Source organism: Oreochromis niloticus, linkage group LG8 (genome assembly GCF_001858045.2).
Source record: "Oreochromis niloticus isolate F11D_XX linkage group LG8, O_niloticus_UMD_NMBU, whole genome shotgun sequence".
NCBI classification, from domain to species: domain Eukaryota; kingdom Metazoa; phylum Chordata; class Actinopteri; order Cichliformes; family Cichlidae; genus Oreochromis; species Oreochromis niloticus.
This window is the reverse complement of record NC_031973.2, coordinates 13,509,164-13,527,817: the sequence shown is the minus strand read 5'-3', so window position 1 is coordinate 13,527,817 and position 18,654 is coordinate 13,509,164. Positions and strand designations below refer to the sequence as shown.

Here is an 18,654-nt window from a genome sequence, read left to right as displayed (position 1 = left end):
ACTTGCAATTTATTTAGAGGAGCAGTGCTGCTGTCCCAGCAGGTAACATTATTGGGCAGAGACACTCAGGATAATCATAGCTTTGAGGTGCCTCTCAAATCCCACCTCTACCATCTTTGTCATGCATGCACAAAAATACATGCATATCATTTACTAAATCCTGTCATTACTATATTAAATTAGGCAGTATATATAAAACTACGTTAACATCCTCACGTGGAGGATCCAGTTGCTGAAAAGTGACTGGCCCACCTGACCTTAGTATAATTGACTATATTTACATGTCAAATGTGTCAAAAATGAGGAAAGGTGAGGGAATTCAATCATTTCAAGGAATAAGCAAACCCAAGACAAAAAGCAAGAGTTAAGTGTATTATAACTATTTAACTATATAAATGAAGATATAAAGAAAAACCATAAAACTATGAGTTTCTTGATTAAGCAAACAACATTACATTTTTGGACACCCCAATCTTCTTTTAGATTTTTTTTGTTTGTTTTTTGGTGTGTGTGTGTGTGTGTGTGTGTGTGTGTGTGTGTGTGTGTGTGTGTGTGTGTGTGTGTGTGTGTGTGTGCACGCGCAGCACATGAATAATAGACAACAAAGAGCATAATAACAGGGTCTATTTTCTGTCGTGACTCACACGTATGCTTGCGGGCCCATGGTTTAAAATAACCTAAAGTCCTAGATGACTCTCTTCTATTACGCTCAATTTAAACAAAGTGTTATAGCTAATAAAGCCTTTTTATGTTATGTGTATTATTATGTTACTGCTTACATCTCAGCTTTGAGAAGCATTTAAGTTACTGAAATCTAAACAAGATTTTGGCTCATTTGATTTCGAGATTTTGTGAGAGCTTATTTTGATTATTTTATGTTCTAATGTCAAATCCAAAAAAACTCAAATCCGACCTTTTAGAAAGGTAACTACAAACTAAAAGCTATGTGATTTTTTTAAAAAATTAGATCAATATCACAAAGTAAACAGATGAAACAGACTTTTTTCGTTTAAATAACACTGTATATTTTTTAAACTGATTTTGATTTAAAATTTCCAAATCATTTGTAGACAAATATTTATTATTAGCAGCAATTTAGTAAGAAAGAAATGATTATTTTAAAAGTTTAAGAATATTTTACACACTAACAACCAGTTAAACGATTGATTGCTTTATGATCTGAATCTATTAATAACCAGTTGTTTGCCTGAAACGTGATAATTAGATTTTATATTACTGCACACCGAACATATTTATACATATATTTATTGTTATTTGAAAACTCTGCTTTACTCCCTGTATTAATGCCAGTGTACTTATTAGGAAATTTCCAATAGCTGCTTCTTTGTTCTAATCCATTAAAAGACTACATATTTTCAAACTTTATTATTAAATCTATAGACACATACAGATTTGTTTTTCTGTTATACTGGGACTTTTCAGTGGGGCTCAGTTTGTCTTGATAGTTGACCAGTTTCAGAAGATATTTGCCAATCAGTTCCAAGCACTAGAGGGCACTGGAAGCTAAAGCATTATCTGGCTGCCTGGTGGCTGTTTTTAAGTCCTTTATACAACAGCCATATCTCAGAGCTGCTTCGATGTGTGTTTGTTTGCTTGCATCTATACATTAGTAGGTAAGCTTGGACTCACATGTATATAGACACGAGTTAGACAATGGCACAATTTCATGTGATACGGCTCTGTGTAAGTCTGTGCCACGACTCGTGTCTGTACTGACGCCTATCAGTGGTCCAACATGGCTCCACCAGGGGAGAAGTTTATAAAATCACTAACAGGCTGACATGACCTGTGTCCCTCAGCACACACACTGCTTGTCCACTTGTTTGTAGAAGTAAAACACACATTTGCTGTACACACAAACACACACGCTCTAGAGTTGGTTTTACAATGCTAGTTTCAAACAAACTTTGACTAGACACGCACACACTTGTGTGCGCACACACACCCACACAGCATGGTCAAACAAAGTCTCAGATAGACAATGAACAGTTAGCTTTGTAGCAGTTTCAAGCCACTGTGTGTTTTTGAACTGCAGATGTGGATGCTGACTGAAGGATCAGTGCACAAACTGCAGGACTGCAGAGATGGCAGTTCTCCCATAGGGTCTGGCACAGCCCAGGCCTTTTGTGTCGTACACCGTTTACACTGTTCATTTAGCCACAGTAAAGAGACTGGTGGTGCTCTCTCTCTGTTTTGTGGCAGGTGATCATTTAAAAGTGCATCCTCAAGCTCGTGCGTGCGCATTTTACTCCATATGGCAACTGCAAAGGCTTTTCAGAGATATGTTGCTTTAAAAGTGTTTTGTCCTGGCCATTCTGGGATAGCAAGGAAAGAATCCAAATTGAGTTCTCCTTTTTCTAGTTGGTATTGAAGACTATATGTTTTAGAGTTATAAATTCTATATCTCACTCTGTGAAAACTGCTGGTTTTTCCCTTTCCTACTGGGAATTAATTGCAGCCATGAAGCGCATGTATGCGAAGTGGAATCAAGAATATTATTAAGATCGGTGCACAGTTGTTTTGCGTTAAAGGGTAGCAGCGAGACGCACGTGAGGCTTGACTTGATCTGAGTGAGGCCTCGGAGGAGCAGGAGAGAGATGCTGCTGTCCCTGGACTGCGGAGAGAACGGGCCCTCGGCACAGTCCCTGGAAGCCCGAAAGCTCCACTCAGGGGAGTTTCAACCAAATTAAAAAACAATGATACACTAAGGGAGAAACTAATGCCAGTTCCCATCATCAAGACCCACATTCTTCACTGTTTTGCTTTTAACTTTTGGTTTGTTTTTTTCCTCTCTCCCCTTTCCCTCTCCCTCTCAGTCTCTGACTCTCTTTCTCTTTTCCCTCCGCACTGTTGTTTTCTAGTTTGTTTTCCATCCGTACTCCTCTGGCTGTCGCCGAGCGCTACAGCCACTTTCAAAGGCTCGGCTGTCACGCGCCGCCTTTGAGTCCCGTTTGAAATTTTAACGTACATGTTGTCAGGGTGCCGTCAGGAGTGATTGACAGGTCCGTCCCAGAGCAACACCGGGCTTGGCAGGCTGGTTGTCTTTTGTCAGAGGCAGCCGAGGAGAAGCAACAAAGGAAAGGAGCAGAGGAGGAAAAAAAACATACATAAATAAAACAAAACTGCTCTTACCCATTTCTCAATAAAGACCAAATTAGATTAATCTTAAGGCAGAGCAAGGCAGGGAGGCAGTTGTGGAAAAAGACTTGATATTTTCTCTGGCTTTGTTCCCTGCTATTGATGGTACACTGCTTAGACACTCTCTCAACAGGACACCAAAGGCAGCACAGCAAGAGTTGTATAAAGAGCCAGCTGTACATATTAATGTTCATTATCACCTCCCTTCAATGCAGAGAAATTCCCAAGTACACAGTTTGTCCTGGACTCACCTTTGTTTGAAACTGAAGATGTGATGCTTGTGGCCTTGTCTGCAATAGTTTTTTCCCCCTTTAAATAAAAGCTTGGTAGTGCCAAGATCTGGTGGAAGAATACAAAAATCTTCTTTCTTTAGAGTGTTGATAACTGGAATAACGGATATGAGTCAATTCAATTCTTAACAATAGCATCTTCAGGAAGAAAACTCTTCACCTGATGTGATGCACCAGCTAATAGATGGAGGAGAGCGACAACAAGCCGCCGATATTTTCCTCACCTCTATTTCCATCGCCAGTAAAAAGTATTCTTTTTTTAAACTTGGCAGACACACAAGATGCTTCTGTTTGCTTTCTTAGGTAATTACCTCGCTTGAGCTGTTGTGTAGCTGAATTGCAGGTCAGATTAAGCATTTCTAGGGATGTTGTAATTTCCTATTCGGAGATAAAAGTCACTGATTACGCTCTGCCTCTTTAGACAGCCCAAGAATAAAAGTCTAGGATAAAAATATTCAGTCTTTGAGATTCATATCAACTGCCAGTGTTGGAGTTGCAGGGCAGCATAGCTGAGCTCGGGGCCCACAGTAGCAGAGCACCCAGTCTGCTCGAGTGTCTTTGAGCAAGACACTGAATCGCTGCCAGCTCCAGCCTGATCTCTGACCTCCCCGTGCAGCGAGCACAAAGCTGCAGACTTTCTGCGAATAAAATCAAAAAATAATGAGAGCAGAAGCGCAGGTTCATGTGAAAGTTGTGCAGAAGTTTGTTTGAACGGTACAATGGAGCGGTGATGATTGATTCAGTGGTTTACATAAAAACGAGGGCATTAACAAGTCTCAGCGCTTTGAAAATCAAGGACAAAAAAAAAGAAAAAAAACGTCCCATCTCTCTTTTCACGCAAGAGCGGCTCGGCGTGAAGGGAGTTGAACAACGTCAGCTGCAGGAACTGGAACACCGAAATACAACTGTATGTGCAGTGTTAAGCAAGCTGTTTCTGTCAGCCTGGGTCGTCGACGGTGCTGCGAAATCCTGCACGGGCCCTATTGAGATGTAAACATGAGACGGAAGAGCAAGGACCTGCAGTAAGGACCTTGAAATCTGAGATCTAAATGTGACCGTGAATTGAGGGAAAACACGAGCTCTGGGTGGGTTACTTACTGTAAAATGACTTAATTTTATGTGCCCACACCTACAGAAAACTCCCTTTTTTGTGCGTGAATGTTAGTTTGGCCTCTTTTTTCTTTTGCTCGGTTGTGAGCTACCGATAAATAATTCCCCAGAACCGGGTATTTTTAGAGCTCCATTTATTTCAGCCATCGACAACTTGTGTCAGCAGCTATGGATTTGAATCAGAGGGGAAAGTGTAAGCCTTGTAAAGAGCGAGGGCTTTTGCTTGTATAGAGTACCGCACATGATGGATTGAGTGACTTCCACTCACTTGCTGAAAGGTTAGGCTTTTCCTTCTGCTGGTATCTTTTTAAAAGAAAACAAGTCTTCTGTTTGATAACTGCTTGACATTTGACAGTCTTTTCAGACCAATCAGACGAGTTATTTTTTTTCTTCTTTTTTTTTGTATTTTTGTTAGCCGCCTGGAAGAGCATCAACAAGGAAAAAAACATACTGTATTGTCACTTCCCTCAAGCCTTTCAAAGACTGTCTTTCGCCACAGCTATCAACATCAGATACCGTGGGTGCTGTGCTGATTTTTTTCTCCTTTCATTTGTGTTTATTTTTTCTCTTCTCTTGGCCTAACCCATTCCCCTGAGACCTCATCGCTACCATCAGAGTGGTGTCAAAGTGTCAACCACCTAATCTTATGGCAGCATTGCCACAATATGAACCTCGGCTCTCCTCTCCTCTGCAACTCTCACAATCAGCTCGGCTGGTTGCACTGAAGCACTCTGTTTTGTTCTCTGTGGGGCATTGTCGCTATATCTTTCTTTATAGTTTCAGAATGTGTTCTACTGTAAATTATCAACTGTATGTTATCTTGGAGGAAAAGCGAAGAGCAAGAGGGAAGCAACAAAGCCACCAGTCTCTATGGTTACATAATTCATGTCAGCCATATTCAAATAAAATTTATCACATTGTCAATCATCAAGAAGCAAAGTGTGTGTGTGTGTGCGTGCGTGCGTGCATGTGAGAGACAGAGCACAGATAACTCTGAAGTGATAAATTAATAACGTCCTACCATGGGAGCATGTGAATGAGCATGTTTAGTCATTCTGTTTGACAACAGAAGGAAACGGCCTATTCCGTGGGGTAGAAATCAAATTTCACACTTTTCATAGATATTGTTTCCTCCTCCAAATGTTTAAAATATGGAGTCTTGCTCTGGCAGGGGAAGTGGCTCAAACAGTACTTTGCACTGAAGCAACTTTTGTTTGGCCATAAACCAGGAGAACATTCTCTCAAGGAGAAAAAAAACAACAAAAAAACAGCAGGTGAGTCTGAATGTCCTTGGTTTTTTAAGAGGAAAGCAGCGGTTCATAAGTTCTCTATAAACTGGAGAACCTTGAAAATAAACACACATGCCACATGCACTTTTTATTTTTAAAGAAACAGTTTCCCGTTAAATAATTCTCACCTGACACGTCCTTTAGTATTCACAGTTTAGATCTCCTTTTAGGGCTAAAAATGAATGGCGAGCATTTGAGTTAATTAAAGAAAAAATAAAAACAGAGACTGGTTTTAATCTCAAACATACAAACAATTCACATGTCCTCAATACCGTCACGTACCAACCTGCCCACACCTGCTTTCCAGTAAGCTCTGAGTCTTTATGATCTGTCTATAGAGGAAGATCTCCCCGAATGCATAGGCTTGAACATGTGAGGAGCGACTGAATGGATGATTAAAAAAAAGAAACACAGAGACACACAGACTTCTCCGCTGATTTCGGCTCTGAAGTCAGCCAGCCAGGTGTCGAGTGTTTGGGAGATGTCGTTTGAAAAACTTGTGAGAGACGGAGAGAGAGGGAGTGACTGATTGAGACTCTTGAGCGATTATGAGCAGGAACAATGTGCCACAGATAAACAAGCCCTCACATCTCAAAACTGGAAGTCTAAAATGTTGAACGTTTGAAAGTCTTTTTTTTTTCTTCCTTATAAATAAGACGAGCCTCCCTCTCATCGGCATAGAAAGCATGTGTTTTCAGCATGTGTATCGACACAGACAGCCTACCACCATATGCACCTTCTACCTACTCCATTCTGTCCTGCTTTGCACAAGCGCGCCGATAGAAGCACTGCTGCTGTCTAAACGGAGGTATGCCAAACAACTCATTCTCTTTTTCTCTTTCGTTTCCTTTTGTGTAGGGCCAATCTGACCCCTGTCTTGCACCAGGTGTGCATTTCCTTGATCCCGCTCTCCTTCAACCCTCCCCTTCATATTTACACCCCTGCCGCCCGCAATGAATGATTCACTTGGAGAGGCTCCCTTCCTCCATCAGAAAGCTTTGCAACTATACACTATAGCCCAGCCTCCATTTCTCTGATCTCACTATGTTGTGTAACGCTTGAAACACCCTTGCGTTCTCGTACTTGTTTCTTTTTTTTTCCACGCTCCCTCTCTTGCTCTTTCTCTGAGTTACATTCAGTATTGACTGTTTATGCTTTTTAATGTTGTGGAGAGGGCCCGGGGCTTGCGGATGGGGGGAAAGCGCTCTTCTTGACACACTTACGCCCCCGTAGTGAACTCTAGCTCCCAGCACTCTAGCAAGTACACAGACCTTCTTCTTCTTCCTCTCCCTCCCTTCTCTGTCTCTTTCGCTCCCTCTTTCTTTCTACAACTGGGAGCTCCTCTGAACATCAGCACCCCATGTTGCTCCACTCCAAAGATCACCTTATGGAAGATTAAGATGCTCAAATGCTCAAGCAAAATATTTACACAATAACTCCCCCCCACCCCCCCTTCCTTTTTTTTGCATCAAAGTGGAGGCAGTGGAGTTGAGTGGAAGGATCTCAGGGGGGTGTTAGAGGGCACCAGAAAGAGCAACAGTCACCTCTGAGCAGAGAAGGCCTCGGTCAAACCTGACAGAGAACAAACGTGATCTCTCCATCTTTAGGTCCTCCATGTGTATTGCATCTGTCAGCCCACCTTCAGATCCCCTTTTGACTCATACTCTCTTTCACACACTTACTTTTACCGATCGATAGGCTGAAATCTCTCTAGCTCAGCTGTGATGAGGAATGACTACCACAGATGATGCTTAATATGAACATGCAGACTTTAATAGTTATTTGTCTGCTGGTATATTTAACTCACTTTTTTATCTCATCTGGCTGCCAGAATATATTTCTCACTTAGTCAGGCAGCTTCATTTTGTGTGGGTATTCTCAGTAGAGCAGTGCAGAAATAAATTGCAGCATACATAATAAACAAGGCAATGCCAAACCAGGGAGCCATATGTTGCCTGCTGTAGGCAGTGTGGGTCAGCCAAGTATCTTGAACAAGTCTCTGGTCTCTTCCTGCTCAGCTACGTGGAAAACCGGATCTCGATTCCACGCAAACTGTCGTCGCATGCCTGCAGCTAATGCAGAGCGACAGCTAGCTGCTCGCTGAAAGGCCGATGTCTGCTCTTTGTGTCGACGCGCATACTTGTGATGGCCATCTTAGCGGGCTTCAGTGGGTGTGGGAAGCCTTACGTTTTATTATCACTGGATTTTCTTGCGTGTGTGTCTGTGTGCGTGTCCCCGCTGCTTTGATATCCAGTGATTGACTCCTCACTGGCATTTTCAAGGGGAAAAAAAGGAAACTTCAAGTCCCGCTCATCTTTCAAGTCTCGTTCATCTGCTTAAAGAGCATTTCATGGTCAAAAATTGCATTCAGGCGCCTCTTGTTCTGGAGGCAGCCACTAATAGAGTCGGTTTGAAGGCTGTTTGGAGTGTGTTTAATGAACACTGGTACACAGTCAGATCCATCAGCGCTGCCTCTTTGGCGGTGACAACCGGATCCTGTAAAGTCGATGTTTTGAGATAATGCTACAAATTAAACAAGCACATCTGTCCAATTGTGCCCACGAGGGAATATACGTTACAGTTCACGAAACAATGAAATATAACTCCATCCCAACATGTGACCGGATAGATGCCTGCGATAAGAACCACTAAATGGGATTCTAATGTGAAAAAAGCCGGGGTCTGTTTCTGCTGCTTAATCACAGAGCCCGGTGACAGACCAAAGAGGATGCTTTCACCATTCAGACAAAGGAAGAGAGAGGCTGAATCTGCAGTGTCTAGTGGAGGAGGGGGACACTGCCCCCTCCTCCATCCCATGCACCCCTCCCTTTTCGACCAAAGGAAGACATCATTATGAGTAAATGACATGAGGCGGTTGGTTCTGTTCCACTCGTGGCCCCCCAAGGACTCTTTTGCCCCACTGTGTAGCCTGTTCCCATCCTGCTTTGCTGCTGGCCACAGGCCTTCAGAAGCCCAGGCTCAGGCTGCAACTCAAAGAGATGGACGCTCGCACATTATTGATTGGACACTCGATAAAAGGTCACGGGGGCCCTCCTCTGCTATGGGGTCCAGCGCTGTGAGTAAGCCCCTCTCCATCCAACCACACACACATATGCAAACACACACACGCAGCACTGTCCCCTGCATCAAGCCACCTGGGGGATAAGCAGAGCTTGCAAACAAGCTAATCATTCTGTCCTTTTTCCTCTCTTTTCCTCTCTCTTTCTCTCTCACAGACACACACACAGCAGCTCCTGAGTGGCTGACAAATGTCAGAATGGCTTGTATGGGATTTTTAAGAAAATTATTTATTAATTGAACTGGTTAATTAGGTCCCTGAGGCTTGCACGCTAATTGAGAGCCACAGAGCTGGCAAGGCAAGAAAGCCAAAACAAAAGCGATGGGCTCAAACAAATAGACAAGCGCTTGAGAACTGCTAACTCTCACGCTCAGCGCACACGCGCGCACGCACACAAATGTACACATACACACAGTCACCCATAAATTAACGAAAAAATAAACAACTGTTTACATTTTTTTTTCCCGGGCTTCCCCTTTTCCTCGCATAATTTCGTGACCTGCCAAATGTTCTCCTCTTCTTGATGTTCCAGCGATGGAGAGAGACGCGCAGCCACTGAAATCTGCCACATTGCACAAAGCATCTGTCTCCACACAGCACCCTGCATTCATTAAGTTTGTACCAATTAGCAGCAATAGCTTATAGCACAAACATCCATTTGTGCCTCCCACTTTGAAAAATCTTCCTAAAGTGAGTGTGTCCCTCAATATGCCCTTGTGTCACCCAACTTTATCTTCACAAAGTCTCTTTTTCTTGCATAATTAGAGAAGAAATCCATTTCTTCTCCTATCTTCTCTCAGGCTCTGTCTTTGTCCCTTTTTACATCGCTCTCGAGTGCACCTTGAGAGCGAGCGCGCTTTTGTCAAGAAATCACACCAAGGTTGTCTGAAAGACTTATGAGATGGAGTCATAGGCAGAGGTTGGTTCGGGGACCAGAACACAGACAGCGGCACGCTGACACTTCGACAGCTACACCTGTTTCAACAATTATCCTGCTCTCTGATAAGAGCTGAACTCCTTTGGAAGTGTGCTTCGTCGAGTTAACTGAAAGTTTTCATTGGTGACAAAGTCTTGTGTATTCTAACTTCCAAGCCCCAGTTTCATAGCACTTGAAGGCGGGATTACTGTGAAGGGAAAAAGAAAGAAAACAAGGTGATGCGGAATATTATAAATAGATCTATAAATCTCTCTGTATTTTAATTTAAAGTGCAACATAGCAGCATGAGTTTTGATCTGTTGAGTGAAACTTTAAAGACACATGGAGCTTAATTGGTAACCTCGCGACGGTGCCGACGCTCCGTGTCAAATGAGAGATCATTTAGTTACTTCTGGTAAACGCCCATGTTGACAGTGAATATGTGTCGATGTTTAATGGGGCATATCTTTCCAACTACTATTACAACTTTTGTTACATTGTTTAAAATCCATATCCCTCTAGCTATCTGGGTGTCTACCTAGCTATATATCAATATCTGTTTCTATGTACAGTTTTTTTACATAAATACAAGGAAGTTTGAAGGGGGGTTAGCGTTCCCTGATTTGAAATTTGGCAACAACAAAAAAAACTGCACACATTGTAATTCTAATCATCATAGCGTGTTGGAGTCTCAACAAAAGGTCAGTGTTTGATATCAGGGGTAATTTTGAAGGCCTTTAAAACAGTCCTCCTTAACATTCATAAGCATACATGACCCCAGCAGCTAGAGCACTATCACATTATGATTACCCGCTTAACTCTGGCGCAATGTGAAAATTGTGCACACCCCCCCCTCTCCTTCCTCCCCAAGTAAACGCCGCCTCTGACCCGCATTCCCTCACTCTTGAGGGAACACTTGTGCTCTGTCTCGGAAGGGAGAGTTGGATGATGGGGCACCAGGGTCAGATGCTATTGAGCGATGCTTCAAAAAAATGTATGAATAAATTACTTGATAAATGAATGGCTGGACTGAAATCACAGGAGGAAAACCAAAGATGTGAACTTGACCGAGCATGTAGAGGAAAGGCAGGGGTAAAAAAAAAAAAGAAGAAGAAGAAGAAGTGCTCTTGTTTCAGTTTGAAAACTTGCAGTTTAAAAATTCAGAAAAGCAGAGTTTTGATTGATTTAATGAAAAGCTCTACTGAAATTACGAGGAAAAGTCTGACATCGAAGTTAAGGAAAAGGCTAAAACCTTGGAACTGATCTGTAGTTTTTACAACTAAAAATGTAATTTCATAGCAGAGAGGTAAAAAGACATAATTACTGCAGCAATATTGCAACTCATAAAACACTTACATTAGGATTCAGGCCAAATTTTTAATAACATATCCAAGTAAAGTAATATATATTATTAGTGCAGGCCTTTTGCTTACATATATACATATATATATTTATATAGAGTCTTTGATATTTGTTTTTTAAGCCATAATACTGTTTTTTAAAATAAAGGATAAACTAACAGTTAAACATTACCCATTTTGGACCTTTTGTTTCCAGGCTGAATAAAAAAAGTTATCAACATGTATTTACCAAATGCATTCAGTAACTGGAGGCCTATTGAAGGGAAAGGAGGGCAAACATGTTGGAGGCAGGAAGTATACACAATACATCTCTCTTTAGCCTTTAGAGCTTTGAAGCTCTGAAGGCTAAAGGCTGCTACGTATGATCCAGGGAAAGTGGAGGCTGAGCGTTGGCCAACACAGCTTGCAGTGTGTGTTGATCATGGATGTACATTGTTGATCCCTTCATGTGACGGGCAGGTGCACATTGTGGTGCACCACAGATCAAAAGGAGCTCTGCTTTTTCCGCAGAACCAAAAAGCAGAGGAAGATGTTTAGTCGTCACATGTGACAATTGACAACAGGTTGAAGTAAAGTCCAAGAATTCAGAAAAAGACCAGCTGCAAACCCAACTTGCGCTTTTGTTTTGTTGTAAATTGAGTGTAGATTGACTCCCATGCCTGCCTCAAACGTTTTCCGAGTGCATTACATGGCTAATGTGGTATACATCAAAGGGCAAAGAATAATGCAAACAGCACTGGCATACAGCCAGGTCTCGTGCTGGTTCAACAATTACCATATGGACCATAATCTCAGAAGTGCCGTCTCCTATTTTGGAATATTTAAAGCCTTTAAGTCAGACTTTAAATATCTTTTCTCTATTTCTTGTGTAAAAGGTACTTAAAAATCCACCTCCTCCTCTTCATTCAAATCTAAACATAAATACAAATCACTTAAGAACAGCGGATTTTAGGTAAAACAAATGAGGACTATTATATAGGCCACTTGTATTCAATTTCCTTTCAACCTTATTAAGACTATTCTGTCTGGGAATTTTAAAAATATTTAATATTTGCTTGCTTGAACCATTCTTCTTCATGGCGGAGCATTTTTGTTGCTGTATGTATATTTCAAATAAAATTTAGCCTAGTTTTCAATTCAAATCAGTTTTTTTTATACAGCACCAAATCACAACAATAGTCGCCTGAAGGCGCTTTATTGTGTAAGGTAGACCCTACAATAATATACACAAAGAAACGTCCAACAATCATATGATCCCCTATGAGCAAGGAGTTGGGCGACAGTGGGAAGGAAAAACTCCCTTTTAACAGGAAGAAACCTCAGGCAGAACCAGGTTTAGGAAGGGGCGGGGCCATCTGCTGCGACCAGTTTTCTAAACAGATCCATATTTTGTGAAGCAATAACTACCTGTAAATGTCCTGAACCTGAGAGTATAGTCCTCGCTGAACTCTGATGTCAGGATCACAGAGTCAATCTCAGATTTCACTAAGAAACAGGGGCCAGTCATATTGATAACTCCACAGAAGAGCTGCCAAGAGTACCAAGGCTAGCTTGAATATTTATCATTTGAAGTCATGTCACACCAAAACACAGTTTCGCATTGTTTTATTTTGTTTCTTTAACACTTTTATATGGTTTTATGTAATTTTATCTTTATTTTATAAGCAAACAAATGCAAGTTTTAATCTTCCTGAGACCTTGAACTAGATCTTATTGTCCGTGTAAGCACTATGTATTGATCATAGAGTCGTAATTGTGTGACCCTAAAATGATGTTATTCCTTCTTAGACCTAAGTCACCACAGTGAAATGAGAAGTCCCACAAAACCATAAACATCTGTCCTGTTTTAACAATAGCCACAGTGTCGTCTACGTGTCCACGAAGAAAAAATTTAATGGTGTGGCTGTGCCTGAGCCTTCAGCTGATGAAAATCCCCCTCCACACCTCAAGGCCCTGCTGTCCCAATCCCCCTCAGACGGCCGCTGATCGATTGCTGGTTGTTATTGACATGACACCTGCTGAGGCGGGCTTTAAGCCATCGAAAACCGATGTGGCAGATCAAAAATAGGACGCCGGCTTTCATGTTTGTAAACAGTATCGATTTGCATAATAACCTTAAAAATTAGTTCCCCGGATTAGGCAAGGACAAACCTGTTTCAGTGTTTGTTATGATGCCTCCAGCATATGCCTAATTAGAGAAAAAAAGGCAGAGGCTGTGATCGGCTTGAAAAACAGGCTGTGATCGGCTTGACAAGTCGGTGCATCGCTGTCAACACCTTTTGCTTTGCCACTGTTAATGAAAGCCATTTTCCATTAAATAATAAAATAAAAAACACACCTCTAGACTTCTTGGCAGACAAAAGCGCTGATGCGTCACTTTTACACGGATGCAAATTATTGCTGCGTGTCACAATCATTTATTCATGAGGGGGCCTTCTATCCCTTGGCGGGTTTTTACCTGCGCCACGGAAGTGCACTTTCCTCCATTGTGCCACGGCGCTGAGAGAGATGTCAGACTCCCGAAGTGACGAGGAGACAGATGTACTGAAGCAACAACACAGGCGCTACTCACTTCACCAGACAGGTCCAGTTTAAATGCACTGAATTATGTATCTTAGCTGCTGACACAATCACAGAATTACTTGTCAGCGCTGAATATCTCCATTTTCCATCTCAGACAAACAGTGACCTAGTTGGCTCCCAAGGAGCGCTGATTAGCTGCAGATTCACAACTAATTATGACATTTACCGAAAGGCTGTTAACTGTTAGCACTATCAGCTGCACGGTGATGCCTTCAGTAAAGCGATTACTCGCGTTGCAGTGCCTGACATTAAACCTGCAGCTCTGTAATTCGTGTGTATTTTAATACTTTTGCACTCCAGTGCTGCAGCACACAGGCATCACAACAAAAGATGCTGCAAGGCAAAGATGAAGGAGGCTTCTATTTCAACTCCCAGTTGTGGACATTTTTCGTATAATCCGTTGCAACAGTATCCCAGCAGAAACAATCCCCCAGTGTAAAATGCAAAAGATTAAAAAAAGTTTATGGAAAAATAAAAGGGCTAGTGGTGTCTGACAAGCCTTTAAATCTAGGACAGTCATCCCAAAGAGGAATGCACACACTCATTGTGGGAACATAAAAGCAGAGTTTTAACTGTGCTACAACAGAGATGGTGATGGTAGGCCATTAGCTGGATGCCATTCTTGCAGTCTGTGAAGACTTCTTTGGCACCCCACATGTTTGAAAGATGTCGCACTGTTTTTTTTTAACACCCAAAGCTTTTCTTACATATAAATAATACACATCTGGACAGAAAACAGTGGCGTAGCTAAACATTTTTTTTAAGGAAAAAAGGAAAAGTTGTGGCAGGTAGATTTTATCGATTAATTAATTACATTTATAAGCATTTCATCATCTTATATGGGTGCTGCCCTCAGTATGTTCACATCTATAGACAGGATTATGATTTACTCTAAATCAGTCTTAGCAAGAACAATCCATGAAGGAACTGTGAGCAGCAGACAGGTGTTCACAGTATGAGAGACAGTTTACAGTAAAAAAGAACCTTAGCAGCAACATTCAGAAAACCTCATGAGTAGATGTGGCAGATTGCAGCAGCCAGAATGGTTCTCCCAGACCAACCTTAAGAAAACAATACCATATGTGCAAGTTTATTTACGAAGTGTTGACACGAGGGCCTGAAAGAATTAGTATTCTGTTAGGTAAATGTTTTCCTCTGGGCTCTGTTTCTGCAACAGCTTACAGATGTTTCGGCCATGCAGAGAACACGAGGCTTTTCCCACCACGCCATGAATGAAAAAGCATGTTGAAGGTTTCGCCCCAGCCAAGCTCGGAAAGTGATCTACAACGTATACTCTGGTGCACTTCTGCTAAGTACTACTTCCTGCACTGGCCAAGGTTTCATCTGACACAGACGCTATTTAGTGCCGCTTCCGTGAACTCCGGTGCATATTGTTCTGCACAGATTTGTAAAGCTGGCGACTCTCCAGCGACAGATGTACTGGCAGCAGCGCAGCAAAAACAGAACTTAGACTGCGCCGCGCAGGAGTGTAAAAATAATGCTGAATGAATTATGAGTCTGTTCACAAATTCGTAATCCAGGCTAATTTGTGTTGAAGAAGTGTTTATTGTGTAAAAGATTTTTTTTCTTCACAGTTTCTCTTTTAATCTCTTGTTCACTCCATCTCCCTCTCTTTCTCTCTCTCTTAAACACACACACAAACACACACACACACACGACTGAGCGGTAAAAGCAAACTGAGCCAATCTTGTTTACAAGGAGTAGCGTAGGACTGCAGACTGCTGCTGCAGCTCAGCCCCAGCCTTGACTCCCATTTACTAGTGTAACAAACCATCAGGGAGGGGAACAAGGCAGGGGAAAACATTGTTATCAGCAGGCCAGATAAACCCCCTCCAGAGGTAGCGCTGATAGAGAGGCAGCCCCGCCGCTGGGCAAATAGAAAGATCCTATCTGGTCCTTGCACTGAGCCGGCCAATCAGCCCAGCGGAAGCACTGAGGCTTTCTCGAACAGGGGAGATGTGTGGAGAGAGGAGACCAGACGATCACCAGGTCTGCTCTTTTTAGATGGACATTTAGAGGAGGAGCTGAAGCTCAGCTGTCTACTAGAGATGGCTGAGAGGAGAGAGACCTCGGCTGGAGCTGGAGAGCTCTGCGATGGGCGACCCGGGTGTAGAAGATCAGGTTGGGGTTGAAGGAGGCTGCTTTTATAGATGGAAAGGCTCGAGTGTGGATTTTTAAAACCTGATCTGGTCACCAGGATCAAATGTTCATTTTAACACTGTGTTGATTGACTCTTTGTGAACGATGATAATCGATTAGAGTTCATCCTCAATCTTCACATATGGGATTACTATTTGTAACAACAGAAGGGTTTGCAATAAATGAAATAACAGTAATTACATTAATTTTATAATCTGCTGAAATTTTATCGCAGTGACCGAGGTTTATAAAGAATAATGATGTTAAATTACAGAGTGCTTAAATGAACTTAACATGCTCAGGTATCATCAAAACATTATTACCATTGATTGCTAGAACTGCATCTATTACTTTCCAGTGAATACATGTTCAGAGCTTTCTTGGATATGTGCTTCTCGGTGTGTAACATTGTAGGCACGGGTTTTTCCAGTTACAGTTACTTACTTTTCCAGTAACTAAACTCAACCTGACAGTAAATACTGACAATATATCGAGTGAACCATGTGGTAAATGGAACTTCTACTCATTCACCGATTCAAAGAGTATAGGGTCATATAAAGTCTGCGTAAATTTTAACCCATTTTCTTCTTATTCTTGAATTTAATGACAGTTTGGAAACAACATTATAGTGCCACCAACTGAAATGGAAGGTAGATCAGGCCTCTACCTATAAATACAATATTTTAATAATAATGAAAAAAGAGCAACTCAGCTGCTTTGGTTTTTGTTTGTTTGTTTTCATTTTTAAATGACTGAACCGAGATAGTATGTACGTTATCATTACCTGGTCTTCAACAGCTCCAAATTATAGTTATGTTAAATTTTTCAGATGAATCAGGGAGAAATTTTTATCAGCGGCAACTCAGCAATTAAAGGGGAAATTATTGTTCAGTGGTGGTAGTGCCTGCATCTACCTGCAGAGAGCATCTATTGATGGATGCAGTGTACAAAAATGTGGTACACCTGGTCTGTGTGCTAGATGAAGATGAGGTTGTTATGGAAATACCCTAATATATACATATATATATATATATATATATAATTTTGTTCCTTTTATGTCATAAAATAATTTTACTGTTACCTTGACAATTACTTTGACTGTGTTGCTGTTGAAGTCTGCACCCTGAATTCAAAGAGTAGAAATGGCTAATACAGGGTTTTACCTGGTTTGATTGTGCTTTGACCCATTGGTAATGCCTTAGGGCTCCAGTAGGAGGAATCTCAGCTCAGTGGTAATCTCTTCACTCATCTCCTCTCTGGTTTTCCCCTGCTGAAGGTAATTACCACACAAAAAGCACGATAAGCTTAGCAACATGTTATGGTTAATTGTTACTTCTTTATGTTCATTCATTTATGCGAGAAGGTGGTGAATTTTGGACTTTTTTGCCGAGCACTTTCATAGAAACTCACTGTGGAAGCTAGCTTTTGGTATTGTCTCACTATATTGTATGACAGTTATTCTGCCATTGTTTGGATTTAATTTAGCTACTGAAAGCGGTACAGTACTTAAAAAAAAATTGCCATTTACTGTGAAAAGTCCGTTAATAAGTTAGCTAAAATACACAAGTTAAAAAATGTGTTTACTTCACGTTACAGTTCATGTGCGCTAGCTAACAAGGTAGAAGAGAAAAGAAGGATAACTTTGTTTGGAAACTGTGATCCTGAGACTAAGTGTATAGATACAGAGAAAACTTGGATTTGGTTGAAGTATTTGTGACTGAAACTTGAGAGGTGTGCAGCTCTTCATTCATCTCTCTTCACTGTTTAAGGCAGGGGTGTCAAACATAAGGCCCAGGGGGCTAGAATCGGCCAGGCAAAGACTAATTCAACTTGACGGCTTTGGAAAAAGTGAGGGCATAAATTTTGGACTTTTTACTGTTCTTTTCTTCTTATAAAGAACTTTTACATTGCCATTCATACTACAACAACGTAATTAAGTTATAGTTAAAAAATTACAGAAAAACTTTTTTTTAAAATTATAAACTATAGAAATTTGTGACTGCAGTAAAAATAAAAACAAAGATTTTTCTGTGAATTACAAAATATTTGTGTTTTATAATTACAGGAGAACTTTTTCTGTAATTTCACACAGTTATTTCTTGCAATTTAAGCCCAAACCGGCAAATTCACTGGTCCGGCCCATTCAAAATTAAAGTGGGCTGCATGTGGCCCACAGTGTAAAATTTGTTTTCCACATTTTGAGGCACTGCTTGGTTGTTAGGTTCATGAACTTTCCCTGACCTTTAAGAGAAACCTTCATGTCAGTCATCCCCACGGATTATCCAGACATCAGAAAGGAGCACAGCAAACAGCTGAGGTGTTGCTAGGCTGACGGAAGTGTTCTGAAGTTAGCAAAGTGACCACTAGGGGGCAGTAAAAGCCAGTTAAGTTCGATAAAACGTCATTGCACCGCTTATGCTAACTCCTCCGCTAACGCTAAATTTAAATTGACCAGAAGTTTAAATTAAAGGACCACTGAATCAGCTGACTGTAGACAGCTGGTTAAACTATGCGATGCACTTTAAATTGCAGGTCTAGGAAAAGAGTGTGCTACAAATAAAACACGTGGTCAGTTAGTCTCACATGTAGTAAAGCACCTTGAACAGGGAAGAGTTGGCTACCCTAGAAGATGAAGGTATGTCAACCCTTCTTGATGTTCAGGACATCAGAAGCAAGGTACAAATGGATAAAAAATTCCTGGATCAAA

At 41.4% G+C, this 18,654-nt stretch overlaps 1 long non-coding RNA gene across 1 annotated transcript; it reads right to left on the bottom strand.

The window, feature by feature from the left end:
* Positions 1 to 2,973: 2,973 nt before the first annotated feature.
* Positions 2,974 to 18,298, bottom strand: LOC102077863 (uncharacterized). The gene is made up of 4 exons (XR_269451.4): positions 18,189 to 18,298; positions 17,111 to 17,217; positions 3,411 to 3,498; positions 2,974 to 3,063 (listed from the first exon to the last, which is right to left on the bottom strand). It is a non-coding gene; the product is annotated as an uncharacterized LOC102077863 (long non-coding RNA).
* Between the last annotated feature and the right edge of the window lie 356 nt (positions 18,299 to 18,654).